Below are 20,359 nucleotides of genomic sequence, written 5' to 3' on the forward strand. Positions count from 1 at the left end.
TGAGCCAAATATGAACGCATCGCTCGTGCGAAGTTCAACCTTCCCTTTCTCTCACCATGTCCCGGCGAGCAATGAATAAAGAGCAAGAGGCAGGTACCTTTACCCAGGTATCCGGAAGGCGTTTGACAAGGTGTCAACGCACAATCTTAACGAAGGTCCAAGCATACGGAACAGTTCCCTGATATGTGAGTAGCCCGAAACGTAAATAGAAATCCAGTGCGTTGTTGTAGACTGCAAGTGTTCGTGAGAGACGACGGTATCGTCAGGAGTGCCCCAGCGAAGTATGGTAGGTCCACTCTTGTTCTTTGTATACATAAATGATCAGAGGCTCATGATGAGCAGCAGCCATCGGCTGTCTGCTGATGAAGTTGTAGCCTACCGGAAAGTATCAACCTTTAGTGATTGTGGGACGAAGCAGAATGACTTGGACAGAGATTCGACTTCATATGATAGACGTAGAAAAATATAAATTAATGCAGATGACTACAAACAACCACCCTACAGTATTTGAATACGCTATTTGTGCTGCGCTAATTGAAACAGTCACGTCGACTAAACATCTAGACGTAACGTTGCAAAGCAGTATGAAATGGAAAGAGCATTAAGCTCAGTAGCAGCGAAGCCGAATAATAGTTTTCGCATTTTGCGAGAATTTTAGAAAAGTGTACCTCATGTATAGGGGATTGCGTACAGATCACTAGTTATGAACCATTTTTGAGTACAACACGAGCGTTTGGAATTCCCAAACAGTCGAATGGAAGAAAGATTTCGAAGAGATTCAGAGGCGTACAGCTCGATTTGTTGCCAGTATTTTCGATCAACATATAAGTAGTACGGAGATGGTATGTGATCTCAAAGGGGAATCCCTGGAGGGTAGACGACGTTTTCGCGATACACTGTTGTCAAAATTTAGAGAACAGGCATTTGAGCAGACTGCAAGACAGTTCTGTTGTCGCTAACGTGCATTTCGCGTAAGCAACAATGTAAGAGTAATTAGAGCTCGTACGATGCCATATAGCCAATTGCCTTGATGTAGTACACACAGCAATTGCAGAGTAGGTTTGTGCATGTATATGTACACGAAGCCAGTGGAAGGTCAGGAAGGAAATTCTCGAGTAAAATTGGGCGTAAGTCATGAATGCAGTAAAACTATGGAAACAGAAGAAAGATTCAGGTTTGGAATTCTGGGTTAAACGATGCAAGTCATGAGCTTTGTTAATGGCAAAATTATCATCAGGAAGTGAGAAAATTGAGGAAGAATCCCGGCAATTATTCAATAGAATTGAAAGTCTAGTGAGCACCGAATTCCAATACAGGAAAGAAGAAAATAATGAGCAGCAGCGAGAATGATATGAACGATAAGGTCCACATGAAAATGAGACGTTGATCATGGAAAAGTGGAGAAGAACATAATCAAAGAGTTTGAGATTTAGAAGGGGAGAAGAAAAGAATACGTCGAAAACGATTACTGGAAGAAGTGACAGTATTATAGGACGTATGCTAAAGCATCAGGAAATCTCCATGTTCCGTTAGGGCGCAGTTGTAGGGAGGGTTGGGAAACATTTATAAAATAATTTTGGATATTGAGTGAAACTGTCACTCTCAGATGAGGTATTTGACACAACAGAGTAAATCGTGGCTGGCCGCATCAAACCAGTTGTGACACTGATATCCGATAAATAAAGGATGGCACGTATCAGAATAACATCAACAGCCATCTTTCAGAAACTGGAAACGGTTGGTCTGGAAAGATTACATATCACTGATAATTGAGGGACTGTGGTCCGGGCTAGGTAGACGCTTTTTGCCAAAACATGGCCATGCTTACCAAGAGAACGACGAATCCCTAGCCTAAAATCTTTTTTCAGACAAGAGAGATTCTGAGTCACTGATTGGCTGCTCTCAGGATATGCAAAGCAGAGGCTTGCTCCCCCAGTGTGGGAATCTGTTTCTGGATTGGTTACCTAGCCAATGGAATAGTTAAGAGGAGATATTCAGGAGTAGAGGATAGTTCAACTGCTTTGTACAATGTGGAGGCGGATTCGTTTTTGCTAATTCGGCTCCCGTAGCGAGGCTTGATGGAAAATGCTTGTGATTCTTTGGCTTCCTGTTCTTCTAGCCCTCCACTGGAGGAGAACTTTAGATCATTCCCTAGTGGGAGAGACTTGTGGTCTGCAACTTGTGATGGACAGAGACAGTTTCAGTCTCCAGCTGTACCGACAGTAGAACTGCATATCATCTCTGACATATTGTGTGTCACGAAAGTGAACTTACTCGTCCTGCGTCGGCCGTCGTGCCTGTGAGTCATTTTGATTTGGCCAGATTAGCGAACGGGTGTACCTCTCACTGAAATCTGCTGGGATCTGATAAGGAAGATTTCCGCGTTCTAATAATGAGAACAGCAGACCGTGCAGTTTGTAAATTTTCCTGGACACGTCAAAACATTACAGGTGCCGCAGCACGCCGCTTCTCAGCCACAGCGTGCCGATATCTGCTGCCGCCTGAATCAAGATGAAAGGGTAAATTATAGCGCCACCGGCGTACGATTGTTAAATGATATTCACATCTCCATCTTCGCTTTGAGTCATAGTTCGTGGTTTATTTGGTCGTGGTAGATTCAATTTTAATAGAATTGGCATTCATAGAGAAGTCATGTGAAGTAAGTCAGATTGCGTTGTAAAAGGGATTAATTCAGGAGAGAATTTGTGTACCTTCCACCCCAATGAATGCTTCGCCGATCAAACACAATCCCTTTTCTGATTTGTGTTTGTAATTTTCTTTGTAAGATTTATCAGCTCGTTGTAGATATGAAACAATAAGTAGTTATTGCTTTTGTAGATTTAGCTACGCCACTGTTCTCTTTCATAGCCCCTCAGCTACGTACTACTTTTATTTTATTGTGATGATAGATGGGTACACCAGCAATTTCTAGGTTCAATCTCAGAATTAGTTAATTCGAATATTAATTTTTCTGAAAGTGACCGCATACGTAGCCAACAAAGGTGCCATGAGTAAATTCATTAATATCATGTGTAAGAATTGTGGGTAAAGCTCACGATCTGAGGTTTATTGAGAAGATAATACTTTCCTTTATGTAAAGATAATAAGATTTAGCATCAGTATGACATTTATGATTAAAGCAAGCAACGGCTTGCAATGGTATGTCCCACGCATCTAGCTACAACTATCATTTTGCGTTCAGTGTCTTAATTCCCGTCGTGAGGTCATTATCGTGTGGTAAACCTTTTGACACGAATCAGCTGTGCATAAAAGACAGCCCAACACCGCTTTACCCTCTTATACATTGTGTACGCGATACTGCCGCATCTGTGTATGTGCGTATCTCTATTTCATATCATTTGTCACATCAGTAAAGTTCAGTCCCAGCATCTATGATCAACTATTGGAAGAGGTCCTCTCTGTGTCCAATTTTTGGGTGTAGACATCCCTTCGTCTGAGGCTCTAAGACAATGTGTCTATCTACTTTCCTTCCCAAAATCTTACTGTTCCTGCCAGAAAAGTATTTTCATTAGGCAGTCGGTGTAGCCGTTCCGAGTTCCAACCAGTGAAAAATCTACAACAGCAACAAAAGTGTCAATTCTGCTAAATACCTTACTATGATTATCGAGTAGTAGATATTTCTCTCCAACTGTGGGACGGAAGGCAGAAATTCTCTCCTACTACGTGATCAATTTCACGTTTCAGCAAACGATACCAGTTATACGTAAGCGCTGACAAATCCTCATTCCCACTACAAAAATGATTTTGGTGCAACAATCCGGGGGTTCCCTTAAAAGATTTCAACATCAGTTACTGCTGGCCAGCTTTCGGTTCAAAAGATTCTTCTCACTGTAAGTGCCTCAGGTTTTCCGTCGCCTTGCAAATCTCTACGTTTTTAGGAAGCGTTCTTTACGCTGCGCCTTTCAATTGAGCGTTACAGCCTCTTAATGTCGTCTCCGGCCCTCTGTGAAGTTCTTCCCAGATCGATGGACACTCTCTCGACAGCACCTCCCCATTCAGTGTGTTCACGGCCAGGGCACTGCCTCTCAGAGAAACGATTTTACTCCTAAATAGCAGTTGTATGCGTGCAGTCTTCGCTCTCCCATGGTCTGCCAGCTGATCGAGCGAATTGAAAAGATACACAAACTTCGCCATACAAAAATGGAATGAAGAAGTTCTTATTAGATTTCACTTACATCTGTACTTTCACGTATCACCAGTAATTTGAATTGATTTGGTAGTCTAATTTGAAAAGTTGGTTATTAATGAGGGTATGGAATAGCTTTGGCAAAAAACTGCACTGTAACAGTGTAACTCGATATTCTACATCAGCTTCATGAACCCATCTGCTGTTGCTTTTATTCGGCAGGCGTCAATATTGTTCATATAATCCAGACTACTATCGCCAAGACCCCTGTTCTTCATTCTCACCGAAGTCCTATTATCAACTTCGAAGGCTTGTACAGTTCGTTAATATCTTTTATGTTCATAGAACATTTTGTATGCTATGTCAACTCAGTGATTTGTGTATCGCCAAGATTTACTATGATTCTAAATGAAATGCGCCTGAACTAAGCCGTTTTATGATCTCCATAACTAGCCGTTTCCATTTTAAATTCACGTCAATAGACAGAGCTAAAAATTTTAAATTTCCACCCTGTTTATTGTTTCCGCACCGTGTGTTACACTTACAATTGATGGAGTAATTCTACACGTGCAGAACTAAACATGGTGTGTCATTTTAAAATTGAGAGTGAGACCATTAGCAGAAAACCAATCAATGACACAATTAAGAGCATTGCTTACAATTTCTTCGATTGCTGTATGTTTCCCTGGATTGGCTACAATACTAGTGCCATCCGCAAAAATATCAAATTCTCCTTGTTGTATATTAGAGACGCAAGCGCGATTTTACGGTGACACCGTGGTGAACACCAAACGTTACTTCTCTTCAGTCCCAAAAATCACTCCTGATTACATTGGTTCAATTACTAAGTACAAATTTTTGCATATACTCATTTAGGTGTGACATTATGCCCTTATTGGCTATACGATCGATCCCAAAAAAGTCAGTTTCCTTAGGAGAATATTAAGATTCACACGGTCAAATTGCTTAGATTGACTGTGAAATATACCAGCTTATGCTATTTTGTTATTTAATGCTTGTAAAATTTGTTGACTAAGTGTAAATGGCCTTTTCAGTAGATATCCAAACAGTAATTTACTGAGGACACTCTTGTTGATCATGTAGGATACTGTTTTAGTAGTTTCTATTTGTTATATTAATTTTTAAATTTCTCAAAAGGAACATTCATCAGTGGGTCGTGTCCCTATCCTCCTGCCAAAGATTTATGTGTGTATTTATTTGACTTTTGTTTGCTCACTGCTGCTACAACACCTTGCCAACCACTCATTTTGTACCATAGCCTTCCCATTTTAGAGCTATCTACACAATTTGCTCGTCTTGTGTCCCTAATACTAATGCTTCATTGTAGTGTGTACAGCATAAAGCCCTTATCTGCTAAACTTCCTGAACGTTAATTCAAATTCAAGTCATGCCTGAGGAACTACCCTTCAATAGGAAAGTTACTTTCCAGTTCTTCCAGTATTTTGTATCTTTCCGAGGACTTATGTAGGTTCCACGTCTTCTGGAACTCAAGAGATAGACAGTATGACCCAACTTCCCATATGTTTCAGGGTAACACTGGAGACTGATTATGTCGTTAATGACTGCACAGTCTGTTTTAGAACCGGATTAGCACTGTAGCGTAATGCCTTCTGTCAGTGTCCTCAGTTTGGGCACGATGAGAGCTGAAAGTACGTTGTATGATCTGTTCAGTATGGTGATAGCTCTGTAGCTTTTTCAATTTATTTTATTGTCTTTTTTGTGTCAACAGCAGTTAACATCTGACATACTTGTGTACAGTAGCGGGCACAGGAAAACCTCAAGGAGGAGGTGCTAAAGATATCTTAAGATAACTTTACTTTTACCGTAATAAAAAATAATCGAGTCACATGCAAAGTTTACGAAAGTTGTATTTAAAATGATTATACACATTCACAAGACACTGTCATCTTATGATAGGAAAAAGTTACAATTGTGGTTCTCTCCCTTAAATGATGAATTTTATGCGCCTATTCTTCTTGGTAAATTGGTTAATTACTTCGTTAGCATGACATTCAATATCAGGGTGATTGTTCAACAGAGCTAAGCCATTAAGTCGACCCTCCAGTTTCGACCACAACCATGTCTCTGTACGCCGAAATGTTGAAAAACATCTTTCTAAGGTAGCAACAGATGCAGGTAGACAAGCAAGTATTTTGTACAGTGTGTGCAAACTGGGATAGTCAGATTTAGGACAAACAAACGCTTGCATAAGAGAATCACGTAGATATGTTTTAGCTGTCTATGTGCCACACAGAAACGTATAAAATACGATGACGCGCACACGCGTGCTACGTAGGAAAGTACAACAACTCGACAACTCGATAACTCGGTACAGTCGAGTCGACTGACGAAAGAGACGAACGAATAGCGTACGGGCTGCTTGACTGATTTTCCATGTCTTGATAATATCATCCAAAAACTCTTCTATGATATCTTAATAACGTGTGTTCATATATGTCGCTTTAAAATCAGAAATTAGTACTGAATATGCAAAGACTGCAAGTTCTGAAGTACATTTCTTCCACCTGCATGAAATTTCTCAGTGCCTTTATACATATATAGTCTGTCTCAAAGGCTAAAGGTGCCCTCCTGAAATCCATTCACTCAGTATCTAGTAAGGTGGATGACATCTAAAATCTGTGCATTTTTTCAGATAGTTCCGAATCTACATTCTTAAGCAGGGAGCTAGATTCCCAGAATACAACTTTTTCTCTTTTTCTCGAATTCGCAATAAAATAACTTGTATCCTCTCTTCCAATGAAAATCGGCGGAAGTATCTAAAACGCGAAATGTCATGAGAAGTGTAACACCAGATCCAAGTCGGCCTAATTTCTGGCAGTGTGTAAGAAAACCGGGCCTCCTATCACAGGTACTTTTTACAAATCTTTAATGAAAGGTCTCCTGTGTCTTAATTTCTTTTTTTTAAGGTTTCATATTGGTTTTCCTTCATTTCATTTGAAGTATGAACAGCTTACACAAGCTGCATTCAGTCATCGATACTGAACTGGGATACACAGAAACCTACCTTTTACAACTCAATATTCTTTAATTATAATACCAGTATCTCTCGAAACAGCGAAAGCTCCTTAAGGCTCGTAGTTTTGGTGACCTACTGTTACAGTTTCCTGAGGTGAAAAATTAATTACTTGTATATGAAACGACACGTTATCACAAAAATGATACTCGTCAGAATGCATCTGAAAAACACGTTCCCTGTACTTTGCTGATGGTCAATTGGCTCACCACCATTCTTATGGCACACACATCTGTAATGAACCCCGTTCTAATACAGTAAGTTGTAACATCTGCTGTGAGATACACTTTAACAATCCAATAGATTCTTTTATTACTTCGCATTTTCTAGTTTTCATTCATCAGCAGGTTAAATAATGAGTTCAGCGCCATCTCAGTGATTGATTGGACAGGATCTGCAATTCGTGAAACTCAAATTTTGCGTGGGCTTCTAGGTTCAACTGATTCCACAATTTGATATTTCAAGTTCTTACACTACGCATGCTGTTAATAGAGTGTCCCTACCATACCGTATAACAAGACTACCAAGTTCTTGAGTGTCGAGTGCGAATATCTTTCTTGGTCTTAATGACCAGCCTTTGCTGTCAGGAAGGAAAGAAGGACGGAAGGAAGGAAGTTAAGTGCTTAAGGTCCCATCGGCGTCGAAATCATTAGAGACGGAGCATAAACGGGGAATATTTCACAAATGGTGAAGGAGGTCGGCCATTCCCTTTCAAAGGAATCACGCTGGCATCTGCACGGAACGGTTTATGGAAATCATAGAAAATCTAAAACTGGATGGCTGGACGCAGATCTGAACCGTCGTCCTCCAAAATGTGAGTCCTGTGGGTTAACTACTGCGCAAACTCCCTCGCTTTCTATCTTCAGCTGAAAACGTTAATAATAGTAATACTTGTATTAGTGCCAATCTGGATGTTTGTTGCTCTTACTGACCAATACTTGCTATGTAGCCGCTGGCCGGTGTGGCCGTGCGGTTAATGGCGCTTCAGTCTGGAACCGCGTGACCGCTACGGTCGCAGGTTCGAATCCTGCCTCGGGCATGGATGTGTGTGATGTCCTTAGGTTAGTTAGGTTTAATTAGTTCTAAGTTCTAGGCGACTGATGGCCTCAGAAGTTAAGTCGCATAGTGCTCAGAGCCATTTGAAACATTTTTTGCTATGTAGCCTATGAAACGCAGTTGACAATATCAGCAGTAGTGGCAGCAGTAGCAGCCGCAGTATTTTATTGATCCATGGATCACTTTTAAAGATATTGGACACAGACTGGTATTGCAGTTCGAGAATATTTACTTACTTATTGGACTAATTTGACATATATGGACAGGAACATCTTGCAACATTTTACAGTGTCGAACGCTTTTTCCAGGTTAACAAATCCTATGAACGTATCTTGATTTTTCTTTAGTCTTCCTTCCCTTATCACCATCACTGTCTTCCGTCGATCGTTGCTGATCTTTCGGCCTTTAGGGACAGTTTCCCATTCCTAGGACAGAGTGCCCTGGACGTCTGTTCGCTCCTCCGCCCTCTTTAACAAGGCAGGATGAGGGTGAAGTCCTACGTCGGAAGTCTTCGGCCAGCAATGCTGATTATTAAACAAAATTTAAGCAGTGGCACGATTCGAATCCGGGACCGAGGATGTTTTGATTACTAATCAAAGACACTACTCCTTGACGATTTCATAGTGACCACAAATATGTTTCTTGTCATTCATGAGCTTGCATGTTATGTGACCAGTTTGACAGGGCGGAAATATTGACCATGACTTTTTTCTGGTTAGGTATTGTTGGGCCCCTGAAGTCTTAAAAAAAGGATTCAGTTGCGGTTTATATGTCGTTCTGCTTTTTGTATTTATGTCTGCTTGGCTTCCATGTGATCCTGTAACGTAGTATGACATTATATGACCATTTTTCCGACAAAAACTAACATGGCCAGGGTACCTGCTCTGTACGTGCGCTCAGTAGAAAGTGTAGCTAGTATAGTTAAGAAAGTAACGCCTACAAATCGATCTTAGCGCCCTTTTTCAACGTGTCGTCTTCCCTTATATAGGCATCATGTGTAACCTATTTTAAATTGAATTCCGAGACAACTTTCGTTTAGGTATTTAGCACCCTGGTGTTTCAAATAAGTATTGTTTTCTACCAACAATTAGGATAAACTGAGGCCTACGCAGAGTTATCCTCATTAAGTATTCACGGTGCAGGTGAATTTGATATCGGTCATCTCAGACAGTGGCGTCGTCGCTCTCGATACGTTATTTTCCCCCATTGCTTGTTTCCCAGTCGGGTTATGAGTTGTGCTCTTCATTTTTATTCATGTTCAGCCCACACAATTGGTTTAGTATCTAATAGCGGCAAACTCTTGCTGTTTTCAACCAAGCACTGAGGCAGAAATGAAAGCGCGGCAGTAAGCAATTTTCGAGGTTTTCGTTCACTCCCTAATAGTATTACTTCCGGCACTGACAAGAGTAATTTTATCAACTATTCCCTCTTGCCCCCTGTTCCTAACTCCTGTTACATTTCGATGTTGGTATCGCTAACATCCATTCGTCACGCTGAAATCAATTAATAACCTAGCACTACTAAAGACTGCAAAACAACCAGGCACCCCCACCCTCTCAATGTGTTGATATTATTCGGGTTTATGTTTTATTATAATTTATGGACCAAGGATCCTGCCGCTTGTGGGGAGGCTTGCGTGCCTCTGCGATGCAGATAGCCGTTCCATAGGTGCAGCCACAACGGAGGGGTTTCTGTTGAGAGGCCAGATAAACGTGTGTTTGCTGAAGAGGGACAGCAGACATTGCAGCAGTTGCAAGAAGGAAAAGTAGTTGGTGGATATGGAGTGCGGTAGGGAATGAAATAGGAAGCATAACTAACGAGGATGAACTGAATATAAGTGGGGAGAAGAGGCACAACTTGACTAAAAGATGGGATCGGTTCGTAGGACACATTCGGAGGCCCAAGGAATCACCAATTTAGTACTGGAGGGAAGTGTGGAGGGTAAAAATTGTCGAGGGAGATCAAAAGATGAATACACCAAGCTCATTCAGAAGGATGTAGGTTGCTGTAGTTACTCTGAAATGAAGAGGCTTGCACAGGATAGCATGGAGAGCTGCATCAAACTAATCTTTGGACTGAAGACTTCAACAACAACATATTTAAGAGTTTTATGATGACTATAATTATGATCATACCTTCTACAGTCAGGTGAACCCAAAGTAAGTGAGTTTCCGAAATACAGCTGTAAATGATATTAAAAATACATAAGCCACAACCAAGAAACCACCATTTCCTTAGAGCTTTCTTTACGTGGTAGCTAAAGTTTATTCTTATTTAAGTTATTGTTAAGTTGTAATAAGATCTGTTGATTCTAAATGCCTAATGGCAGTCGAGTATGGAATGTGCTGTTTCATGCGATGTACATTTTGCAGATATTTCAATTTCATGGTATCGTTTTTGTTTTTTCGACCTGAAATAGTCCTCGGACTCTATATCCTTGTTATTCTGCTGATGTCTAGAGTATGTGCAGTTACTTTCTAATCGTGTCCTCACAGTAAACAGACGCTAACAGTAAGGTTTCTTAGTAACATAACTAGTATTCACCCCTTCCAGACTGCTCACGGACTACTGTCACGCCAGTGTTAGGTTATGAATTTCTCAGAACTATTAATATTAATTAGCTCCTTCATAGGTACTCCTCAGAAACTTTTTCCCACGAGATATTCAATAAACATGAACACCAGTAAAATCCTAGTGACAGAAGGGAGAGTCTGACATTCAGCTTAAGTTGAATAAGTACATCACATACTCTGGCAATGTTATTAGTTACTGTAACATGGATCTTATTGTGTAAATTAAGTATTAAGACGCTACTTACGGATTTTATTGGCTGGTTGTCGGGAAATTGTATAGGTACAAGTGACTTCTGACGAATTATAGCTTTAATATGGGTATTCGCAATTGTCGTCTTTGGCTTGATCCGATGTGTCACATTTAAGTATTCATCAGAAATTCCTTGAAAATACCAAATTACCTTTGTTACCTTGACCTCGCTGGGGAACCAAATCAACCGGCTCAGAAAGGTGCTCGTTTCTTTCAAATGTACTCTGTTTCTCACCGAAATTAACCGGAATTGTCACTTTTAAACTCTTGAGGGTTATGTCTAAAATTACGTTTCATCCTTATAAAAGCTCAGCTTGATGTTTCTCGGACTATTATCCTGTCACCGTATTTCCGCTTAGTACATTCTCCCTGGCGCTACTGCGCTTATGTCGTACTTACAGAAGCCATTGAATGCCATTTCTTTTCTCGGTGTTTGTTATCTGGTCAGTCGAATTAACTAACTGAAGTACACTGCCGATGGTATAAGATATTAAATTCGTTTCTGTAGCATATGTAGCTTTTCCAATTTTGCTATTAAATTAGGGGAACTTCAACGTGATTTCGGTGACAAAAGTACGGCAGTTCCCTTCCTCAGTCCTTTCGAAGGTTTTGTAGCGTACGGCGTCTGATGATCCAGCTGTCAACCTCATGTCAAATTTAAATAATCTCTTTTCCTGTTGGAGTGGTAGTCATAAAGCATCAAATATCGGCCCTAAAAAAACCATCAGATACAGTAAATCTTCTCTTAATACTCAGTCTTCAAAGTGACACCGATATCCGAACGGTGAATGACTTGGCAGCGACCTCGCTCGCGGAAGGCTACGTTTCGACTGCTCAGGAAACATTACTCCTCAAAAATCTCTTCGTCTTCATTCTGGAAATGCCTGCCACACTAGTACTGTCCTGCCACACTGAAAGGTGTATGCGTAAATTTTCGCAAGAAATTCTCTACTTTTACATGTCAAGAAACGCGAACTTAAGAGCTGAATTTGAATGTTTAGGCATGCTCAGCAGTCTCGGCAGAGGTGCAGCACTGCTAAGGGATGACTTAGAGGTGGTGTTTGCTCAGTGAAGATGCTCGCCAGTTTTATCTGTTGATGGCGAGGAGAGAGGAAATGTGCGTGAAATATTATGGGACTTAACTGCTAAGGTCATCAGTCCCTAAGCTTACACACTACTTAACCTAAATTATCCTAAGCACAAACACACACATAGCCTTGCCCGAGGGAGGACTCGAACCTCCGCCGGAAAGATGAGACAGTTATGCTTTGCTGTTAAATGTGGGCAGTTGATTTTTGGTTTAGTAGCAGTAAGCAACGAACAATAAAGATTAATGGGAACTGTGTTATGGGTTAGTGGAAATATGGATAGGCTGGTACGATAATACTCTTAGTTAAGAATGGATTACAGGTAATAATTAAGTTTGTTTCATTTGCGGCAGCGGGTTGATAATGCGGCATTCTTGGTTCGTGAGGCATCCAGATTAGGAATATTTGGCTTTTCATGTTCTTTGTAGGATTTATCGATTAGTGTGAGGGAAGGGAACTAGATTTCGGAATTTTGTTCAAGGAAAGAGTATGCAGAAGTAGTTTAATTTTTATAATTCTTGCATTAAAGTTACTTGATTCAAAAGATAGCTTAACTATGACTGAACTTTCATTAAATACTAATAAGTCAAATAATATAATGAATATAATAAATTTCCAATATATTTAAAACCATCATCAAAAATTACGGACCCAGAGTGGTAGCAATCTTTTGCACCATTGCGTATCTCAGTAGTTAGATTTTGCAGCTCTGTTGGGGAGACGCCCTATAGCTACGAAGGCAGTTCGCACGGCACTATCCAGTGCGACCGAGGTAGGCAAAATAATGTAGGTAACTGATTTTTCCTTTCATTAAATTCCTCAGGGATCAACTTCAGTTTCAATTTAATAAGTTTTCCATCAAAGTTCATAGTCAGATTCTGTGATAACAGTAAGTTTCAGACAAGGATAGATTTTCTTAGAATTCTCGCAGTTCGATTTCTCTATGCATTCTCGCATTTGCATTTTTGCACCAGTGACAAGCGACACAGTGTTTTCCATTACCCCGACCACGTCCCAGCTGTTGCCAAGCACCCAATGAAAAATCAGATCTGGGAGGCCAATCGGAAAGCGCTATTGTTCACATGTGTTCACGTAAGAACAGCTGATTTTCATGTACTTAGTAAAGTATTGCCGCTTCTTGGCAAATTTGCCTACTTGTGTGTGGAATATGATTCCCATGAAACTTCCTGGCAGATTAAAACTGTGTGCCCGACCGAGACTCGAACTCTGGATGATTCCCATGAAAATTATTTTTGTGAAAATATTTGTATTTGCTTATGAAAAATATGTTGACTTTTATTTGTGTTGCTGTTTTAAACAGTGAAATCAGCTAGACTAAGAGTGTATGAAGTGAAATGTGAAGCTTGTAGAATAGTTTCCATCAGAAACATGTAGTGTACTTTACAGTAGCACGGTAGCACGGTGGCAAAAATAAACCCTATCTCATGAATGCTACCCCATGGGCGCCAAATATAAGTAAATTATATGAAGAGCAGGTAGTTCACACAGAGCGTAAACACATCTATGGAATAGGAATCAAGGAATAGAAAAGCAACTGGAATCACTCAACAGAGGAAAGTCCACTGGACCTGACGGGATACCAATTCGATTCTACACAGAGTACGCGAAAGAACTTGCCCCCCTTCTAACAGCCGTGTACCGCAAACCTCTAGAGGAACAGAAGATTCCAAATGATTGGAAAAGAGCACAGGTAGTCCCAGTCTTCAAGAAGGGTCGTCGAGCAGATGCGCAAAACTATAGACCTGTATCACTGACGTCGATCTCTTGTAGAATTTTAGAACATTTTTTTTGCTCGCGTATCATGTTTTTGGAAACCCAGAATCTACTCTGTAGGAATCAACATGGATTCCGGAAACAGCGATCGTGTGAGACCCAACTCGCTTCATTTGTTCATGAGACCCAGAAAATATTAGATACAGGCTCCCAGGTAGATGCTATTTTCCTTGACTTCCGGAAGGCGTTCGATACAGTTCCGCACTGTCGCCTGCTAAACAAAGTAAGAGGCTACGGAATATCAGACCATCTGTGTGGCTGGATTGAAGAGTTTTTAGCAAACAGAACACAGCATGTTATTATCAATGGAGATTTTTTTTTGTGGTTTTAGGGCGCACAACTTCAATGGTCATTAGCGCCCTGACTACTCTAAGAATGCACCGCGAGGCACAAGTTGACAACAACAACTAAAAGGGAAAACACGATAAAAGACAGACTGACAGGCATAGGATTAAAAAACAGCATCATCAAATGTCCTTAGAGAGGTTTGTCAAATTGATAAAACGAAAAACACGAGCAGCTGCTCGTGGGTCATCCGCTAAAATGGCATCGAAAGTACTTGGCAGGTTAAGATCTAGACGCAGTGTGTTAAAATCTGGACAGCAAGTGCCCACATGGGCAGAACGGCGCCGGCGCAGCCGTCAGCAGATGGCGATGGCTGAACCGGCAGTGTCCAATTCTTAACCGGGCCAAAACTACCTCCTCCCGCCGAGAAGGGCGTGAGGAGGACGTCCAAGCCACGGGAAGAGGTTTTAAGGCCCGAAGCTTGTTGTCTGTAAGTGCAGCCCAATCGGCATGCCACAGCGATAAAATGCGCCGACAAATGACCCTGCTAAAATCGGACGAAGGGACACAACAAGAAGCTGTCCGAGGCTGGAGGACCGCAGCCTTGGCCGCGGCATCTGCAGCTTCGTTCCCAGGGATACCGACATGGCCAGGAACCCACATAAAGCTAACCGGAGAACCGACGTCCACCAGCTGCTGAAGAGAGCGTTGGATCCGGTGTACGAAAGGGTGAACCGGGTACGGATCACTGAGGCTCTGGATGGCGCTCAGGGAGTCGGAGCAGATGACATAAGCAGAATGTCGGTGGCGGCAGATGTAAAGAACAGCCTGGTAGAGGGCAAAGAGCTCAGCTGTGAAGACCGAACAATGGCCATGGAGCCGGTATTTGAAACTTTGTGCCCCGACAATAAAGGAACACCCGACCCCGTCATTGGTCTTAGAGCCATCTGTATAAATGAAATTCATGTTGATGAACTTCGAACGAAGTTCCAAAAAATGGGAGTGGTAGACCGAACCGGGGGTAACCTCATTTGGGAGCGAGCTGAGGTCAAGGTGAACGCGGACCTGAGCCTGGAGCCAAGGAGGCGTGTGGCTCTCGCCCACTCGAAAGGTTGCAGGGAGTGAAAAATTAAGGTGCTGAAGGAGGCGGCGAAAGCGAACTCCAGGGGGTAGCAGGGCAGAGACATACAACCCGTATTGACGGTCTAGAGAGTCGTCAAAAAAGGAACGATAAGACGGATGGTCAGGCATTGACAGTAGCCGACACGCATACCGACAAAGCAGTATATCGCGCCGGTAGGTGAGTGGCAATTCGCCAGCGTCAGCATGAAGACTCTCTACGGGACTAGTATAAAATGCTCCGATCGCAAGTCGTAAACCCCGATGTTGTATGGAGTTGAGGGGGCGTAAGATGGATGGCCGTGCAGAGGAGTATACGAAGCTCCCATAATCTAGCTTGGAGCGGACGATCGACCGATATAGACGAAGTAGGACGGTTCGATCCGCTCCCCACGACATACCACTGAGAACACGGAGGACATTTAAAGAACGGGTACAACGGGCGGCCAAATATGACACATGTGGAGACCAGCTAAGTTTCCTGTCAAATGTAAGGCCTAAAAATTTTGTTTTCTCCACGATTGGGAGAGCAACGGGACCGAGTCGTAAGGACGGTGGGAGAAACTCTTTGTAGCACCAGAAGTTAATACAGACCGTCTTCTCGGCAGAAAAACGGAAGCCATTGGCGACACTCCAGGAGTAAAGACGGTCAAGAGAACGCTGAAGACAGCGCTCCAGGACACGTGTACCCTGCGCGCTGCAATAGATGGTAAAATCGTCCACGAAAAGGGAGCCTGATACATCAGCTGGGAGGCAATCCACTATTGGATTGATCGCGATGGCGAAGAGAGCGACGCTCAAAACTGAGCCCTGTGGCACCCCATTCTCCTGGCGAAAGGTGTCGGACAGGACAGAACCCACACGTACCCTGAACTGTCGATCCTTTAAAAAGGAACGAATAAAAAGCGGGAGGCGACCGCGAAGGCCCCATGTATGCACGGTGCGGAGAATGCCCGCCCTCCAACAGGTGTCGTAAGCCTTCTCCAAATCAAAGAACACAGCCGCGGTCGGGCGCTTCCGCAAGAAGTTATTCATAATGAAGGTCGACAAGGTAACCTTGGAGATGGTCCAACTAGAGGAGCAGGGAGAGGGGGTATGCTGCAGGAGATGGATAACACACGGGAAGTGGTCGCTCGAGTATGTATCAGAAAGTGCATACCACTCAAACCGGCGTGCAAGTTGGGGAGTACATATAGAGAGGTCTAAATGGGAATAGGTGTGAGATGTGTCCGAAAGAAAAGTAGGGGCGCCAGTATTGAGGCAAACAAGATTGAGCTGGTTGAAAAGGTCTGCTAACAAGGAGCCCCTCGGGCAGGATGCTGGAGAGCCCCAAAGGGGACGGTGGGCATTGAAGTCTCCAGTTAACAAAAATGGTGCAGGTAGCTGAGCAATAAGTTGCATCATGTCTGCCCTGGTAACGGCAGATGACGATGGAGCGTAAACGGTACAAAAGGAAAACGTAAAAGTGGGGAGAGTAATGCGGATGGCAACTGCCTGCAGGCCGGTGTGCAACGTGATGGGATCGTAGTAAATATCATCCCGGACCAGCAACATAACCCCTCCATGAGCTGGGATACCTACCACAGGGGGTAGGTCAAAACGCACAGAGGTGTAGCGTGCCAAGGCAAGTTGATCGCATGGGAGGGCTACGACGAGCGGACGGTGCAAGCGGAGCAGCAACTTCAAGTCCTCTCGGTTGGAGCGAATGCTGCGAATATTCCAGTGAATAAGTGCCATCGTAAGAAAAGGAAGATGAAAGAAGGGGTCACCTCGAAGGCCGCTGAGGGCCTGGCTTCGAGCGAGCACTGCCGCCGCTATCAGTAGGCGGACAGTCATCGTCCATTGGGTCTATAGGTTCATCGGCCATCTCGGGAGGATGGCCGGGAGGGGGAGCTTCCTCCGCCGGTGAACGGCCAGATGTACGGCTACCAGCGGTGCGGCCAGGCGAAACGGATGACGGCCTGGGGCGGCAACCGCTGGGTGGCGCAGGAGAAGAAATGCGCCGTGGCGGAGAAGGAGAACTGTGCTTCCTATGAGCCTTTTTGGAAGGACGTTTGGTGGAAGTACCGGTCGAAGGCTGGGAGGTCGAGGTACGTAGGAAGTCTGCACGGGATGGTTCCTTCTTGAAGGCCCGTGCATCTGACTTCGGGGTCTTCGTCTTAGCAGAAGCTGATGAAGGGGCTGGTGTCTGTGGGGTGATGGGAGGAAGAGGAGACGTCGACCGCGCGATCTTAGCACTGGCCGAACGGACGACCGTGGTGCTGTAGGTCAGATCGCATGTCTGGGTTGCCACCTCCTTGGTAGTCCGAGGAGAGGCGAGGACAGTACTGTATTTCCCCGCTGGGAGCAGCGCGGGCTTCCTACTAGCCAACAGCTTGCGAGCAGCCGAGGTGGACACTCTCTCTTTGACCCGAATTTCTTGGATACAGCGTTCTTCCTTATAGACAGGACAGTCGCGGGAGGATGCGGCATGGTCACCCTGACAGTTCACACAACGAGGAGACGGAGGTGGACAGTCACCCTCATGGTCATCCCTGCCACAAGTGACACATTTAGCCGCATTGGAACAAGACTGTCGAGTGTGATTGAAACGCTGACACTGGTAGCAGCGCGTAGGTGTCGGGACATAGGGGCGAACAGAAATAACCTCGTAGCCCGCCTTGATGCGCGATGGCAGCTTAACACTATCAAAGGTCAAGATTAGTGTCCGGGTCGGTACAAGGTCATTGTTGACCTTTTTCATGACCCTATGGACAGCCGTCACGCCCTGCTCAGCGAGGAAAGATTGAATCTCCTCGTCAGTCAATCCGTCGAGGGAGCTAGTATGGACTACACCACGAGACGAATTCAAAGTTCGGTGGGCCTCCACCCGGACAGGGAACGTGTACAGGAGTGTGGCCCGAAGCAGTTTTTGTGCCTGAAAGGCACTCTCAGTTTCTAGTAATAAGGTACCGTTACGCAACCTGGTACAAGATTTGACAGATCCGGCTATGGCATCTACGCCCTTCTGGATAACGAAAGGGTTGACAGAGGAAAAATCCTTTCCATCCTCAGATCGAGAAACGACGAGGAACTGTGGGGCAGGCGGTAGTACTTTTGTCACTGGTGGCTGGTCACGTTTCCGTTTTTGGGCAGAAGTCGAGAGAGATGGAGTAGAATCCATTGCGGAGGAATCCCCCATGATTGCCAGCGTCTCCGATGGCGCGCTCCTTCCTTGTGGGGACCCTCTCAGTGGGCACTCCCGCCTTAGGTGAATGTTTACACCTCAGGTCACACCTCCCGAGAAACAGACGGAGGGACCAATCGGCATGGTCAGAAGGTATCAGCTCAGGCAATCACCCCTCCCTGGGCCTGGCCTTTACCAGGGGGTACGCGCGTGCCTTACATGTCTACCCAGGGCGGGGAATTACGCGTTACCCCGTCACCGGCTACGCGTGCGAACGCGTGGGTCGGCCTTCAGGCACGCACAGGGAGGAAGGAAGAAGAGGAAAAAGAAGATAGAGAGGGAGAAAGAGGACAGACCGTCTCAAACGCCGAGGCGGAGACCAGAGAAGGCAAGGAGAAGAAGGCAATGAGAAGGCAAGGAGAAGAAGGCAAAGAGAAGGCAAGGAGAAGAAGGCAATGAGAAGGCAAGGAGAAGAAGGCAACGAGAAGGCAAGGAGAAGAAGGCAACGAGAAGGCAAGGAGAAGAAGGCCACGAGAAGGCAAGGAGAAGAAGGCAATGAGAAGGCAAGGAGAAGAAGGCAATGAGAAGGCAAGGAGAAGTCAAGGGAAAGAGTAAGGAAGACAGTGAGGTGGAGAAGAGCAAAGAGAGGAACCAACAAAAGGAAGGAAGAAACGAGAAGTGAAAAACCAAAAAGACCACAATTATAGGTCGTGGAACCGTCCGTCTCCGGACGCAGGCGCTAACTACCCCCGTGAGGGGGATGGACTCCTTTTAGTCGCCTCTTACGACAGGCAGGAATACCTCGGGGCTATTCTAATCCCCGGACCCGCAGGGGGGCTATCAATGGAGAGACGTGTACAGACGTTAAAGTAACTTCTGGCGTGCCACAGGGGAGTGTTATGGGACCATTGCTTTTCACAATGTATATAAATGACATAGTAGGTAGTGTAGGAAGTTACATGCTGCTTTTCGCGGATGATGCTGTAGTACACAGAGAAGTTGCAGCATTAGAAAATTGTAGCGAAATGCAGGAAGATCTGCAGCGGATAGGCACTTCGTGCAGGGAGTGGCAACTGACCCTTAACATAGACAAGTGTAACGTATTGCGAATACATAGAAAGAAGGATCCTTAATTGTATAATTATACACTCCGGGAAATAGAAAAAAGAACACATTGACACCGGTGTGTCAGACCCACCATACTTCCTCCGGACACTGCGAGAGGGCTGTACAAGCCATGATCACACGCACGGCACAGCGGACACACCAGGAACCGCGATGTTGGCCGTCGAATGGCGCTAGCTGCGCAGAATTTGTGCACCGCCGCCGTCGGTGTCAGCCAGTTTGCCGTGGCATACGGAGCTCCATCGCAGTCTTTAACACTGGTAGCATGCCGCGACAGCGTGGACGTGAACCGTATGTGCAGTTGACGGACTTTGAGCGAGGGCGTATAGTGGGCATGCGGGAGGCCGGGTGGACGTACCGCCGAATTGCTCAACACGTGGGGCGTGAGGTCTCCACAGTACATCGATGTGGTCGGCGGAAGGTGCACGTGCCCGTCGACCTGGGACCGGACCGCAGCGACGCACGGATGCACGCCAAGACCGTAGGATCCTACGCAGTGCCGTAGGGGACCGCACCGCCACTTCCCAGCAAATTAGGGACACTGTTGCTCCTGGGGTATCGGCGAGGACCATTCGCAACCGTCTCCATGAAGCTGGGCTACGGTCCCGCACACCGTTAGGCCGTCTTCCGCTCACGCCCCAACATCGTGCAGCCCGCCTCCAGTGGTGTCGCGACAGGCGTGAATGGAGGGACGAATGGAG

The sequence above is a fragment of the Schistocerca cancellata genome, chromosome 3 (genome assembly GCF_023864275.1).
Source record: "Schistocerca cancellata isolate TAMUIC-IGC-003103 chromosome 3, iqSchCanc2.1, whole genome shotgun sequence".
In the NCBI taxonomy this organism is placed as follows: domain Eukaryota; kingdom Metazoa; phylum Arthropoda; class Insecta; order Orthoptera; family Acrididae; genus Schistocerca; species Schistocerca cancellata.